The following is a 16,049-nucleotide window of genomic DNA, read 5'->3' on the forward strand; positions in this document are numbered from 1 at the left end:
CTCTTACTCAATCAATTACAGAGCTGGAGCGCTCAACTCTGCAGGACAAGTCTGGGCTTTTCATGTTCTCCTCGCGTTTGCCTTTCCGCCGTGTGCTACTCTTTCCCTTACCACTACAAATATGTACAATAGGTTTCCCTCTGGGGCCAAGACTCCCCTGAAAAGGCAAGAGGCAGTTTTTTTTTTTTTTTATAAAGTGCATTCATTCAATCCGCTTCACAGACAGCAATGAGAAATGTATACAAATAAAACAAGAGAGTTCAGTTATTAAACCCTCACTTGGCTTTACCCAAATCTAAAAGCTTCTGGACTGGAGTACTTTTTTTTTTTTTTTACTTTTTTGTTGTTGCGTTTTCTTCAAATTTGTTTTTACTTTTTCATGACTTTTATGTCATATTTTTGACACGTTTTTGTTGCTCTTTTATCACTTTATTGTCGTGTTTTTGTCACACTTTTGTCTCGTTTTTATTGCTGTTTTAATGCTCAGTTAAGGCGTTAGAGGTGCCTGATGGAACTTGTTGTGAAGTGAGTTGTGGTGAACAGGTCTGGGCTCATTCTACACATTGCTGGAACATGTAGGGGGCGGAAAATACATAATTTTAACATTTTTAAACTCTGTATAGTCCCTTTAATTGACCCGGTGGCTGTATGGGTGTGGGTGTCTTTACTTCCCATCACAGTGGCTTCTATAATGTTCCTGGATCAATTGTTTTTAGAGTTCCTGGTTGAAAATCTACAACATTTCCAGGATCAAAATAATTGATCCGGGAGAGTTATAGAGGCCTCTTTGGTTGAACGTATAGGCACCATGCTAAACACTCATAGGCTGGTATTGGGTCACAAAAAGGTAGATTATGTACAAATAACTTTTTTTTTCCCTGCAAAAAAGAAGAAATAAACGAAGCAAGATTTAAAAACAAGAATATTTGTCTTTTATGTCATCAGTTTATTCTAAGGTGCAGTGGCTCAAGGCTCCACACCACACTGTTGATATTGGACAGAGTGAGCCTGTTTTATCCTGTGATCTGAGCGGTCTTGAAGGCAGGTATTTAGAAAAGAATTACAGAACATTACAAAACAATTCCGTCCATTTCCAGTTATTGAACATTTTAAATCAATTCGCTGCTTCACTGGGAACCAATGCCCGGACTGAAGCATTGGAGTTATATGGACTCTCCTTCTCGTTTCCGTTGAGACTCTAGCTGCGTAGATACTGGTTAGCTTTGTTAACTTTCTAAGTTTTCTTGTTTGTTTTCTTTTCTCAAGCTTACATTACATCATACCACTTTTACCTCACAGAGAATCAATCTTGGATTTGATAAACCGAAGAACAAAACAGCATTGAGAAACGTTCTACGGTATCCCATGACCTAAGCATAAACAATGATTGCTCCAAATGCTTAGAAATATGAACTCATTTCTGCTATCCGCTTCACATCCTGATTATACTCACTCAGGATCCCGTAGCTGCCGTTGTCCTCTCTCCTCCTGCCTCACGGGCTGGGGAGTCGGGCTGTACGGGTAGCAACAACCAATCTCCCCGTTGCCATGGTAACTCGGCAAAAGGGTGAACTTTTGTCAGGTGCCAAGAGCCGCTGCAGCAGAACAGGGAGCGCGTGTGTGTGGTCAGGGACTGTCCGCTACATGAAAGGGATACAATATCACCTTTGATGGTCAGACGGGGTCGCGCTGCGGCGTGGACTGTGCACGGGACTATAGACGCTCTTGCACCAAAAATGACGTCCAGACCTTTAGAAACTGAAGTGCCACAACCATTAAGTATCCTGAGCATTGCAGAACTTAATAGACTTATGTACGTATTCATTTTATATACTTTTTTGTTGCATTTATCCATCGTTTGCAAAGGTACAGTTCAATATTTGTCATCTCATACATTTGGCACAGGGTTGTCCACTCTATAGCTGCAGAGAACACTGACAAATCTCAGCAAATTGGCCCAAAGCATGCCGTCTCCATGTGTGTGTGTATTCTGACTGTGCCACTGGGAGAGAATAGAAAAATAGCAGGAAAGCTGCGTGCTTATCTGCGAGCGAGACAGCAAATCCTCCTTCTGTCTGTCACTCCCATTTTTCCTCCCTCTCTCTCTTATGTATAGGCCTCTCCTGTCTGCGCAAATGGCTTTAGCAGAACTGCCGATGATTGCAGACCTGCTCTGTGTCATCAATCCCCACTCTCACCTTTTTTGTTTCCATATATTTGTCGTTCTCCTATTGCTTTTTTTCCACACACAAATTGTTGACCTAAACAAGTATTTCATTGCTTGCAATCATTGTGTCATTTTTGCTGAGAGACCTCAGTCACAGTCATTAAAGCACGTCCCCCAAATTGTTTGAGAATGCAGCACCATTTTAATAGATTTGAGAGGCTACATTTTGGTTCACTCACACACACTGCACCAGGGTACTTCCAAATAGGCTGCAGGTCTGCTATATAAAGATTTTCAAGTTTAGGGATGTTGAGAAAGTAGTGAGCGAGACCGTGCTCTGAGCACTGAAGGCAGCCAGGTTTCCCCGACCTCCACAAACATGCTGGTCAGGTGGGCCCACAGTGACGGCTCAGTGTCAGCGGCTCAGGACTAACCCAACACCTGGACATCATTTTGTTGTCCAATTGTACAATGACAAATAAAGCACTTACTTATGTTATGGGTGACTAAAAAAATAAAAATAAAAATTGTGTTCAGGTGTTAGTCCTGAGCCTCTGAGCCGTCACTGTGGAACAACCTGACCAGCATGTTTTTGGAGGTCGGGGAAACAGTGCTCCTCTTATCCCCCTGAAATGGTGCAGCGCCCCCTGGGTTTGTCCCCGTTTCAGAGCGTGGTGTCCTGCACTAGTCAGCTCCTCCACCTCCTTCTTCCTCTTCCTCCTGCTCGCTCTGCTCCACATTAGTCTTTCACCACCTTCTGTGAAGAACAGTTTTATTCTCCAGTGAGCGTCCATTGGCCAGAACAATATAAGGCATGTGTGGCTTAGCTGTGAGTCTTGTCCGGATACCTCCTCGTTTGTCCCTTTTTTGTTCCCTGTAGCTCCTCTTGTGATGCCTCCACTGTGCTGCCGGTGAGGGGGGCTCTTGGTTCCTCTTCAGTGTCTCAGAGAAAAAAAAAATGTGTTGGTCTCAAATGTCTTTAGCTCATAAGATTAAGCTTGCCTCTTGTGGTCTATACATTTGAATCCTGATTTTCTAAGCCAATAAACAGCACATGCAATCTGATATTGTGTAATCATTATAAATAATGTATATTATAAGTGGCCCAAATCTGATGTATATAAATATGTTTGCTCTGTGGCCTTTGAGCGTTTATGAGAGACAACAATCTTAAATGCTACACCACTTTAGCACGCACTGTTTTGCCCGTGTGCAAATACTTCTCAATCAGACCTAAATGCTAAACGTGAAGAAGATAAAACCCTTTTCCCTATGTGACTCCTCCACTGTAGCATAATGGGCAGGTCCGGAGGGTCACTGTAACACTTAAGCCTTCCCAAAGTATGAATAAGCAATGGAATGTTGTCCATTTGCTTATGCTTATACACAGCATAGAGGTTTGTCACTTTAAGTTATATTTGCTTTGGTAAGTAACATTGTTGTCATGACCAAAATAGTGGGTACTACTGTATTATCATCCTTCTCAAGAGATTTGCATTATTATTCTGTAAATGAATTGTATTCCTTTCAAGTAATGCTTTAGTTTTATACCTTTCATTCTTATTTTTCTTTCTATCTCTCACAGACGTTAACGCCCTCACATCTTATCATTAATCCATAGTCCTCACACTTTCCGTTCGCCTCCATTTGTCTCCCCCCGTGCACGAGGAAACACAATCTAGTCCTCCGCCGCTCTGAATCCATACTTTCTTGTTCTTGCCCTTAACCATAATATGCAGATGTATCGATCGAGCGACTAAGCAAGAAGCAGGGAAGAATCAAATATAGAATACGGCCTCTCTCCTCTCTTCTTTCATCCTGCCTCCGTCTCTTAATGACCTCTCTGCTGACTCATGAGGAGTTATGGAATCTCTATTACTATATGACTGTGAGGATAATTACAAAAACCTATTAGGCTACAATAAAAGTTCGACGGGAACAGCACTTAAGGCCAAGACAAAAATGCCTCTTAAGAACAGCTTTCAGACTTGATGCAGGAGAAAGGAGCACAATGATCTCCGGGGCGCGTGACTCGTCGGTCAAACCAGTTTTGAATTAAATTTTGAGTTGTAATTTTTTCTTGTTTGCGGCAGCATGTAAAGTGTTTTTCTAGAAGGAGCTTTTCAAATCATGCTATCGTGTCCTTGGCTTTGGGCAGGACACTTGACCCTTGTCACACTCCTGTACCCCAGGAGTGAGTAGAGTGATCAAGGGTGTACAGTAGGTGTAAAGACATTCAGTTGAATCAAAATTTGGCCAGGTCATGTTTAGAAATGAGAATTAGTTTTAAAACATTTTACGTCAGGGGTAGGCAACGTCACTGGCCCCCCTAAAAGCCATAAGCGCCACTGCAAGTGTTGTAGCATGTTGCATTTTTTTACTCATTGATTGTCCGTGAGAGTAAACACTACGCTGACAGAAAAGACCAAGGGAGAGAGGGATATTGTACATCCAGTTACACAATGGAGATCATTTTTTTCACTCAAACTTGGCTGTAAATACTGTTTAAGTGGCGCCAACCCGCAGTTAGCTTTGCCCATTAGCCTGCTAGCTTCTTCTTCGTGATTCCATTAGTGTGTATTGGTGACTCCGACCTGGTGGCAGGGAAGTTGCAATTGTGGTTTTCTGGCCAGAGACACCAGGGGATCAATCATCCCATTAACACTTGTATTACCCCCAGAGGGACTACGAAAAGGATTTATTAAGGTAAACAAGTTACTTCGTACTGCTTTAAATATACTAGAAATGTGAAAAATACCTTGAAACTTAAAGGAACAGGCCACTGTTTTTAAATACTGAGATATGTTCTTACCTGAGCTTAGACAAGTTGATACGTACCTGTCACGCAAAATGACCAAAGATGTAGTTAGCACTTGGCTTCTCCCAACATTTTCCTATTGCTCCAAACGGAGTTGAAGTTAGAAGCGACCACGCTCTTCTACGGGCACGCACAAAGACCAGACAGGTACGCATCAACTCGTCTAAGCTCAGGTAAGAACATATCTCAGTATGGAAAAACGGTGGCCTGTTCCTTTAAAATGTTTGTGGCAGAACAGCCATTTAGACCATATGCTGTATATCACTGGCATTTGTAGAAAATTATGCTTCACTTTGGCCTAAAATTGGAGGGTCCAGCCCTTGGTCTTTTGACAATGAAGAAAATCAGCCTTCCACCAAGCAAACTTACCTACAGCAGTGTTTCGTGGTTAAATAAAGGTCAAATACATTTTCACTCATCAATATAAATTCTGAGGCACCACAGAGCATGTTTTATGCACTTTAAGTTGCCATCTGTGACAAAGGATTACTCATGCGTGGGAAAGACAGCTCATCTATATAACCAACAAAAAAATGAACGCCAGCGCCACCAGTCAAGTGCAGAGTGATGCCTCATCTTAAAACACACTACAGAGCCTGAAACTTGCTCTGGCAGACTTTGGTAACGTAGTCCTGATTTAGCATCTTCAAAACTGGTGTGCTTCTAATTTCACATTCCTGACACATGACACCCAAGACAATAAAATCACGCAGTGTGTAGCTCGCCTTAAGTGAGGCTTATTCTTTCTAAACGGAAATAATTGCGCATTTCCAGACACATTATTTACTTACTTAAAAACCGGAGCAGTGTCTGGGCTTACCCACTTATTGTCCGACGCCTCTTTGGAATAAAACATATCCAACCTCTTAATATACTGGAGAGGAGACAACTCTTCCCCCCTAAACTATTCAGCCGTTCCTTGATTTGCTTGCTCATGTTTGCAGAATCCTAACAGTTGGGAGCTCGGGGGCCGGGATGTGAGTGTGGCCTAAATGAGGTGAATGACTTGTTGTTAGTGGCCCTCGCCTCTGCCTGCCAACACAGAGGGCCTCTCTTCAGCTCCCCCTCATCAGTATGCACCGACTTTCTGCGTCACTGCCCTTGTGTTATAAATACGTAAGCGCACACAACACATGCACAATTGGAATTCTGTTCCCCCCCACCCCCCAAGCCGCGCCCGTGTCGTTAAAACTGTGTGTTTAAATACTGCAGAGATGAAGATGTAATTGGACATAAAGGTTTTCCGATATTCCCGCTCAGGGCAGGGATGACGAGGCGTTTGTGTGTGAGGGTTCGATGTCTTGCAGAGGCTTCGTTCTTTTTAATGTCATTTATGTAATAGATAAATAAACAAATGCACGAAATGAAAAGAGGATCGCACTCAAACAATCACGTATGGGGTTATTTGTTCTGCCCATGGACACAATAACAAGGGGATCAAACTAAAAACCTTTGTGCTGGCAGGCAGAAGGGGGAATTACTCTTTCCTTGTGATTTGAGAAATGAAACAGAAAAAGAAGAAATAGAACTACAGCAAAATAAATGCCCATATTTGAAATGAATGGCAAAACAGATTAGTAAATAAATACGTCTGCCTTCATTAGGGCATGATCTGTGTTCATTCCCACCCGACTACATGCCCTTTTTCCCACAGTACAGTAGCGAATGCGATCGCCCACACTGACTTTGGGGCAGTAAATAAAGCAGTGCATGCTCAGCAGCAGCAGTAGCAGCAGCAGCAGCCCTTTGCCATGTCAGAATGATGTCTGCTCCAATCCACAGGAGTGGCTCTCCCTCAAGTCCGTTAATCCAATCATCGGCTCCAGCCTGCACACGCCAACATGTGTCTCTTACACTTAGAATCTCTTGGTCGCTGCTTTTTATATTTTTGTTGGTTTTGTGAATGGAAATGAAACTTAAAGTGCATATGCCAGGTCTTAATGTGACTTATTTAGATGTATCAGTTGCAAGTTCATCAGTTGCATAAATAGCATTTTATTTCAGTGAAGCAGCAATTTTAAAGAAGAAATGCAGAGAAGTTATTTTTATTTGAATCTTTAAGCCACTGACAGGAAGTGACATAGATAAAGGTAAAGTTCCATAGCACTCATTTCCCATTGACTTGACATGGTCGGCATGGCATCATTTTGTAATTGTTTGCCTTTATCTATGTCACTTCCTGTCGGTGTCCAATAAGGAAGTGAAACTATAAAAATTGGCCAAACTGAACAAAACTGGGTGCAATCTTTAGCAAAATCTTAAATATGCTTGTGTTAATTATGTTTTGAGAGTAAATACTACACTGACAGAAAAGACAAAGGGAGAGAGGGATATTGTACATCCATTTACACAATGGAGATCATTTTTTTCACTCAGACTTGGCTGTAAATACTGTTTAAGAGGCGCTAGCCCGCAGTTAGCTTCGCCTGCTAGCCTGTTAGCTTCTTCTTCGTGATTCTATTAGTGTGTATTGGGGCCTCCGACCCAGAGCAAGGAAAGTTGCAATTGTGGTTTTCTGGCCAGAGACACCAGGGGGAGATGCAAGACCCCCCCAGTCATCCCATTAACACTTGTATTACCTCGAGAGGAACTACGGAAAGGATTTATTAAGATAAAAAGTTACTTAGTACTGCTTTAAACCTTACTTCATCATGAACAATTTATTAAGTAAGTGTAACTACTTAACTACTACAGTTAATGCCTCATATTGAATAGTTCTTCACATACTTAATCATTGTTAAGTTGTTAAGGGTCAGTCACATTGTTCATGAATAATTAAGTATTACTCTTAAGGTTAAATATGGTGTAGTTAATGTAAAGTGTCACAAAGTGGTTTACCCAGGGACAGATGCGTGAACAAAACCTGCTACTGTCTAGTTCAAATTTTGACCCGTGACACCACAGCTACTCAGTTTTCAACCCTACCGCTAATAGTTTACCACACTTATTTACTTTCATTTAAAATTCCACGTCTGTACAACGACGAAAGGTCAGAATGTGCGGGCAAGGTGATGTCCTGTTTCTACTGGACCACAATGTGCTGAAAGTCCATTGCACATAATGCCTTTTATTTACCTTGACAAGGCAAAAAAAATCTGCCTACACTCGATTAAACACAACCAGCAATTTGTTGTACCACAAAGAACATTCAGTTTATCCACTATGCAGCAAAGTGTCTTTTATATCCTGACTCATACAGTTAGATGGTTTCAGTATTAGTGTCCAGACACAATAAAAAATAAGCGCAAAGGCTTTTGTAACTGCTTACGAGTTAGAAAAATACAAGCTCAATGCATACAATAATGCATCGATCGCTAAAGTGCCAGTAGGCAACTGGGAAACATCGCGCCGCCTGAATATGCCAAGGTTACTCTCTCCCAAAACGAAGGTGTGTTTGCGCAGTTTTCGGGTATCAAGCTGGATGACGCTCCTCTCGGTGGACTCGCCAGGCCGTGTTCTTGATCGCATACAACCACCATAAAATTGATTCACGATCAGGAACATGGCCTGGCTGGGGAATTCTGAAGTAACGACGAAAGGCGTTGCACTGCGATTACAGAGTGGCTGCTAGAACAATCCACCCACAGCATATTTGTGAATGACCCAATCCACCTCCCCCCACCGTGACCTTCCTTAACATCACCACCCACTTATCTAAAAAGGAAGTTCCTACACTCCACTCTATATAACAATCAAACCAAAATATATCCTTCTAAAATACAGTACACCTAGCCATTTATTCCCCCTTGTGTCCTTTCACCCTCCCCGAGCCCCCAGCCTGGTTACTCATGCATGCTTCAACATTTTTTCCGCCCACTTTGAAATACTCAGAATATGTTTGCATGTTGACTTTTGCTCCTATTCCCCTCCCAGGAAAATGAAGCACACTCTGAATCATCTCTGTTCATGTGGTAGCCTGGTGAGACTCACAGGAGGAGGTTAGGAATAAAAGCCGTATTGATGTAATGTTGCTCTTTCATAGTGTAACCAAGCATCCCTTTAGGTAATCAATATTTTTCTCTTTCATTCTTCTGAGATGGGGGTGTATCTACAATAAATGGCAGATCAAAAGCTCTCCTCGTGTTGAATATCACATGCTGAGAGGGTTTTACACGTGAGATCGCTGCGGTCACGAGGTTAATTGTGTGAAATGGAAAGCTTTAGCTTTGAGTTAAAGGTGTATCATTCACATCCATTCATATAAGATGAGCGCATAATGTGTGCAGGTAATTTAAATGAATGTAACCGACTATCATGGAGGGGACCCACTAGCAAACCGTTTATAGTGTATCTAGAAAATAAACATATTGTCTGTTTTACATGCATCGCAGAGTTGAACACTGTATTAAGTCATAGCATCAATATGTGATGGAAATGTATGATATTTTGTTTGCAGCCAATTGTCCATTGTGCAGTGGTTCCCAAAGCAGGGTCCAGGGCCCCCTGGTGGGCCTCAGGGGCACTACAGAAGCCCGAAAGCTTGTCTTCAAAACAAGTATTAAGCCAATAGTCATTGCTAGCTGTTGCCATTCATGTAATTGCAGCTGTAAAATCACTTTGAATGGGGTAAATTATTATTACTGGGGGGCCCAGTGAGAATCTCTTATTGACTAGCTGAGACCCGGCCTTCGGCCAGCTAGTCTCCACATTTGATATTCTGAGATTATTAGTGATTACAAAGAAATGTCCAACCCCTCACACAGTTCAGCTGTAGACCAGTGGTTCCCAACCCATTCCAAAAACTATAGCCACTACAAATGTAAAAAATAATGAATGCTAAAAATAATTTCAAACAATCTGCAATTGGAGTGTTTGATGCACCCGTACTCTTTTCTTATAAACTACAACGACAATATGTCCGCTAAACTCAGGGAACAGAATTCAAGAGACAGTGGAATAATTATGGATAAATATTAGGGGTTCAGCTGTAACGGTTTGGTTCACGGTGCAGGACCGGTGATTTGGTGCATCACGGTAGTGTAGGCTACAATCAAAAAAATAATAAGTAGGTTTTGAAATGAAATTGCCTAATGATCGTTGTTAGACAGTATTTATAACTGTACAATAAAATTGGCAATGCGTTCAAAGCTGCTTTAGAATTAAATGTACCTCTGGGCTCACAATACGTGAAAGCAAAATAGAAAACAAATGGTACAGCATGAAAAAAAAAAAGGAAAAAAACTACGCAGGGCAGGCCATGCGCTCGTTAAGTTGTAGTGTCATTTTCGCTTTTACTCACACGGAGGATAAATCAGTCGGAGCAGCGCGTTTGATTAGAGGCTTTTGGGCAATGTTTTGCGTATACTTTTTTTCGGAGACAAAGCTTTAGAGACGGAATACTGCCTGGATCTATAATGAACCACAGCCTCGGTCACTGCAGGAGAGACTTAAACAAAGACGCGCAGATGTCTTTTGGAGGATGTAACTGTACCTGTGCGGAGCGTCTGCAGGTTAGCGGTGAGTGACGATGACACACATGGCCCTGTTTGGATGCGCGCGCGCACACATACACGCGCACACGCGCACACACGCGCGCGCACACACACGCACCGCCCTGTTTGGATGCGCGCACACGCACGGCAGTCAGATGTCGTGCACTCGCGTTGTTGTGACGGCGGGTTGTCCTCAGACAGCAGCACCGCGGTCCATATGGACTCGTGGTCAATGGCGCTGCTGGTGGGACCGTCACGTGGGGGCCGGCCGCGGATATAGCGCTTTTCCAGACGCTCAAAGTTGCTGAACAATTATGCGCACACCAGCCCCCACCACCAACCACGCACAAAGTCACAACTGTCGCCAGGCTTCCTGGTGTTCCCAAACGGTCTCCCATCCCAGTCCTAACCAGGCCCGTCCCTGCTTAGCTTCAAAGTCGGTATGGGAAATAAACATGGCGGCGCCCAGGCGGCGGCCATTGAGATAGCGTTTTCTATAATAGATAGGGGTCCAATGTTAAGGACGTTGGGAATGGCTGGTCTAGTGGGTTCAGATCCCAGCTCTGGCAATTAAAGTATTACTAAATGTTTCTGCGTGCTCTAACTGATAGATAGAGTTCAGCATAGAACACCTGGGAATCATGGTGGCGCAGTGTTTAACGCTCCACTAAAAACATGTACAATAGGCCAGGTTGAGTGAGAGTTTGTCTGAGAATGCAAGTGTGGGACAACGGCTGGAAGCCCATGGCTACAATACAGTTTGGTGAGTTTACATGCATGTGCCTTATATGTGTTCATTAAAGCAGTACTAAGTAACTCTTCCCCCTAGAGGCCATAAGCGCAACTGCAGGTGTAGTAGCAAGTTACGATGTTTTAACTTTTAATTGTCTTGGAGAGTAAATACTATGCTGACAGAAAAGGCGAAGGGAGAGAGGGTTACTGTGCATCTAATTATATAATGGAAATATTTTTTTTCACTCAAACTTGGCTGTAAATACTGTTTAAAGTGACGCTAGCCCGCAGTTAGCTTTGCCCATTAGCATGTTAGCTTCTTCTTCGTGATTACATTAGTGTGTATTGGCTTTCTCCGGACCGGTGGCAGTCAAGTTGCAAACATGGTTTTCTGGCCAGAGACATCAGGGGGAGATGAAAGACCCTCCAATCATGCCATAAACACTTGTATTATCTAAGGCTGCAACTAACGATTATTTTTCTATCGATTAATCTATCGATTATTTTTTCGATTAATCGATTAATCTATCGATTATTTTTTCGATTAATCGATCGATTATTTTTCATGTTACCGATTATTTTTTCATTTAAAATGAAGAAAAAAACATTGATGTGTCCAAATGGCATGGCTTTTATATATTTATTTACTACTAGTCTATTTTCCCCACTTTTTAAAATAGTAAATGGCAAATGGGCCCATTCTCTCACTTCTGGCCCTGACCCACAGTTTGGGAACCGCTGATTTAAAACTAACTGAAACCTGCACCTGACGGTTATTTCTGTCTGACCACTGAGAATTAGCCTGTGAGTCGCCCAATTCGTTTTAGACTGTGCACATTCAGAGAACCAGAGTTACTGTAAGTTACTGTGCTCGTGAGAACCATGTGGATTCAACTCCTCTTTGAGACAAAAAGGCCACGGAGAACGGCTTTTTACTCTCGTCTATCCATCAAACTACTGTCCTGATTCTCCGCTAGACACGACAACAAGAGAGTTTAAATGAGTGTGTGGCCGATGCCCCGAGTCTGCGCAGAGAAAACATGAGAACAGCGCCCGGGACACGGGGACGGGATGCAGCCGCGGAGGAGCCGCGCATGAGGGCAGCATGAGGCGAAGCGAGAACCGGGAGACAGACAGCCGAGCGGGGCACGAGCGGAGAAGTAGCCTACTCGCGTGTTGGGAGAGACGGGGAAGGCGGTCGGTCTCTCCTGCTCATTCACTTGCAGACTGCTCCGTTTTGGTTTTATATGTGGCAAAGTAGGCGGAGAGTGAGTGCGCGTCAGAGCCTGTCCCCGTAACAACGCGTTGATTAATAAGTGAAACAACACCGTAGTTTGACTGAGATGCGCGGCCCTTGCAGCCGCGGGTGTTTTCGTTTCACATGTTCGTTCATAGCCGTTGTGCTGTAGCCTGGCTAACGCCAGACTAAAATCACAAGTGATATTGCAGTTCGAAATGATTGGAGCGCACACAGCAGTCTGGCGTTAGCCAGGTTAGTTGTGCTGCTGTGATATGACATTTCCGCTCGACAGTGTGCAAACAACAACATTATTAGGCCGTTTCTGGAAATACTCCCACACTTTTGACGACTTTTGCCGTGCTTTTTCCCCCTCGGTCGCAGCGTTTGCATTACGCGCAGCCATGCTGGAAGTGAAATGTAAACAAGCGACGCGTCGACGCACAAAAACGGCGTCGACGTATTTACGTAATCGACGACGTCGACGACGTCGACGCGTCGTTGCAGCCTTAGTATTATCCCCACAGGGACTACGAAACTGATTTATTAAGGTAAACACGTTACTTAGTACTGCTTTAACAAGCACTGTCCTAAACAAACAAACAAAAGACCTGAATCACCACAGACACATCTTTACAGACTCAATACATTGTAATATTGCACACACTTAGAGACTATACGACAGGTGAACCCTGCATTGAATGATCCATTCCTTTTCCAAAAGCCCTTCTTTGTATTGGCTATACACCTAAAACACTGTCCTGTCCAAACCCTTGTGATCCCTTTTAAGACCCGTGGACAATTTACAACTTTTAAAATTCCCAGAATTTTACTCCTGAAACATACCCTCCTATAACCATTCCTGGCTTTAACCTAACTTTAATGTTCAGAGTTTATAAGATAAGTAAAACACAAATATGTGTAATAGATTTTAAAATCCAATCCATCTATTAGGTGGTGAAAGTCTTACTGAAACTGGGTGCTGATGTTTGTTATTACTTCCCTCAGAATCCGAATCTCTAAATAAAGGATGAAAACTTGGGCCCCCGGCTGTATCAAATCTGTCCTTGGGCAGCGCTTCACCCCTGGGCTGCTCTCTGAACATCACTCATTTACCCAAAGCCATTTTCCCCAGACATAAACATTGCACATTTATAGTATAACAGCACAATTAGAGTGCGTTCCGTCTCAGAGGTCTGGGAAATAAGAAAGCATAGTGTTTAAGATACACAGGGGCAAAATGTCAATAAGCTTTTAAAGGATTCATTTTGTTGTTTGCTTGCTTAGAATTACAGAAATTTGACATTAAACAAAAACATTTGACTCCATATAGTTGTGCAAGTACGTTTTTTTTCCAGCAGCATCAGCAGCAGAAGAGGAAGACAGTGTACCACAGTTTGAGAACCACTGCCTTAGTATTACCATTCCCTTCATCTCTACAAATGGATTGACTTAAAAATCTTATCAAATCCCTCGGGGGAGGGGGGAGGGGGGGGGGGGGGGGGAAGGGGAGGGGGGGGTCACTTGAGTGCAAGAGCAACAAACAAGAAATAAAAAACAAATTGTCCAAATAGGAAGAAAGAACCAGCTCTTTTACAAACTGTTTCCAGAACGGGGCACTTTGGGTCTCGCATCTTCCCTGTCTCTTACATCAAACTGCCTGTCAACCCCGCCGACCCCTGCTATCCATCAGACCCCGCTACTCCCGGCCCGGCCAAGAAGTGTCCGGGGCAAGGAAGAAAAAAAAAAAAAAAAAAGAGAAGAAGAAGAGAAAAAAAACTTGACCTTTTCCACGACACATAATGTTCATCCTTTTCTCTTAGCCTTTCTATTAGCGTTCCCCATTCTATTTATCAGTCCCTGGCGGAAAATGCTAACTACTGCGATTATGAATGAAGCTGCAATTTCTGCCCCTGCAAATCCGCTCTCTGATATTTTCCCCCCTTCAAATAATTTGCCGTAATGACCGTTGGAAATGATGATAAATCACCCCGGCTTTTGGCTTTGAGTGCCAGTTGAAATTACTGTCTGGGTCGACTTTTCTTTTTTTTTTTTCAATGGCGCTACAATATTACATGGCTTTACATAATTTTGGCTCATCCGAATTTTGTATACGTTCTTTTCTTTTTTTAAAGCCTGTCCATCACCTGCTCAGCCATGGCGGGAATTAGACAGGAAACTATTCATCCGAGGCATTTAAGGATGAATCTGGGTTTTTGGGAAAAATTGCACAATCCATTTGAGTCCACTGTCTCAGGTTGAGGTGTCCAAACTTTATCTTCACCACAGCCCTCGCTCCATCTTATCATTTTTGCCGGTTTCTTATCGCGCTGGGGCCTCTCGTCCTCGGGCGGAACGGAGAGCGGGATGGAGAGAGAAGGGGATGGAAGAGTGACAGCAGCTTAGGGGGAAGCGGTTAGGGGCTTTTTTTTTTTTTTTCGTCTTGTGCTGTGTCATTTAACCAAGCTATTTTAATGTCACATTTCACGCTGTTACCTCAGATAAACTATGCCTCCCTCCCCCTTCCCCGTCCAAAGGACTTCAAAGTCGTGGTCCACATGTATTTCGTTCCCCGTGCATGACCCTTCCTAATCTGTCAAAAGCCAGATTTAAATGACAGTGCAAATTCCATTAGCACAGTTGTATCAATCTGGAAAGGTTTCGGTTTAAGTCGTCCAGGGAGAAGGAAGGGACCTTTGGCGGGATATTTGCAGCTTTGGATCAAGCGTACCCCGTTTTAGCCAATCAGAGCTAGTCTCAAAACATATAACTAAACAACAAAGCTTAAATATTTAGTTTTGGAAAATACTACTCATGTTTATAAGTCTGAATCATCATGCCATGTGTTCTTCTGAGTCAGCATACCGTGTGTTCTTCTATCGTCATCGTATTGTTGATTATTATTGATAAACGTCCTTGTTATTGCTGGCGATTTAAAACCCGCCCACTCACGGCAATACCGCCACACGATTGGTTTGAAACCCTGCGGATTTGAGCAGAATATACAGGCTGGAGTCTTTCAAGATGTATTTGCGTGAGTTTGTAAAATCACATCATTCATCTTGCAGGGCGAGGTTGGATTATACCAGGTGTGCCCAAGGTGCGGCCCTCAGGCCATAGACCTGACCGGACAACGCTCTTTTGTGTTCATAGGTAAAAACACAGATTGACAGAGAGGATGCTGTCAAGGGGGTTTGGTTATTGCCATGGTCATGAACAGGTTCACAACTAGGATTTTTTTTTTTTTTGGTTGATTGTGCAAGATAAGGTAAGATAAGATAATCCTTTATTGATCTCACAACGGAGAAATTCAACAAGAAACATAAAACACATAAGTTAGATAAATATTGAACTATAAACAACTTTAAAACGATATGACTACAAGGTCATGCCTCAGAAGATTAAAATAAACTATAGTAAAGACAATTACAATTGTCATAGAACAACAGCTTGAATGTACAGATGTGCATCAAGTGATAGCAATAGATATGAGTGTGGACATACCACACAGTGCAATAGAGCAGTGGAAAAGGCTATTAAAGGAACAGGCCACCGTTTTTCCATACTGAGATATGTTCTTACCTGAGCTTAGACCAGACTTTATACGTACTTGTCTGGTCTTTGTGCGTGCCTGTGGAAGAGCGTGGTAGCATCCAACTTCAC

At 42.9% G+C, this 16,049-nt stretch overlaps 1 protein-coding gene across 1 annotated transcript in view; it reads right to left on the reverse strand.

Annotated features, from left to right (window-relative positions):
* si (sucrase-isomaltase) overlaps nucleotides 1–5,917 on the reverse strand; it is a 138,626-nt gene extending 132,709 nt beyond the window's left edge. Inside the window, exon 1 of the mRNA XM_079573199.1 lies at nucleotides 5,777–5,917. The gene's annotated coding sequence lies outside the window, so the exon portion shown is untranslated. The remainder of the gene's footprint in view (nucleotides 1–5,776) is intronic.
* Nucleotides 5,918–16,049: the final 10,132 nt, after the last annotated feature.

This window comes from Gobius niger, assembly GCF_951799975.1.
Source record: "Gobius niger genome assembly, chromosome: 1".
In the NCBI taxonomy this organism is placed as follows: domain Eukaryota; kingdom Metazoa; phylum Chordata; class Actinopteri; order Gobiiformes; family Gobiidae; genus Gobius; species Gobius niger.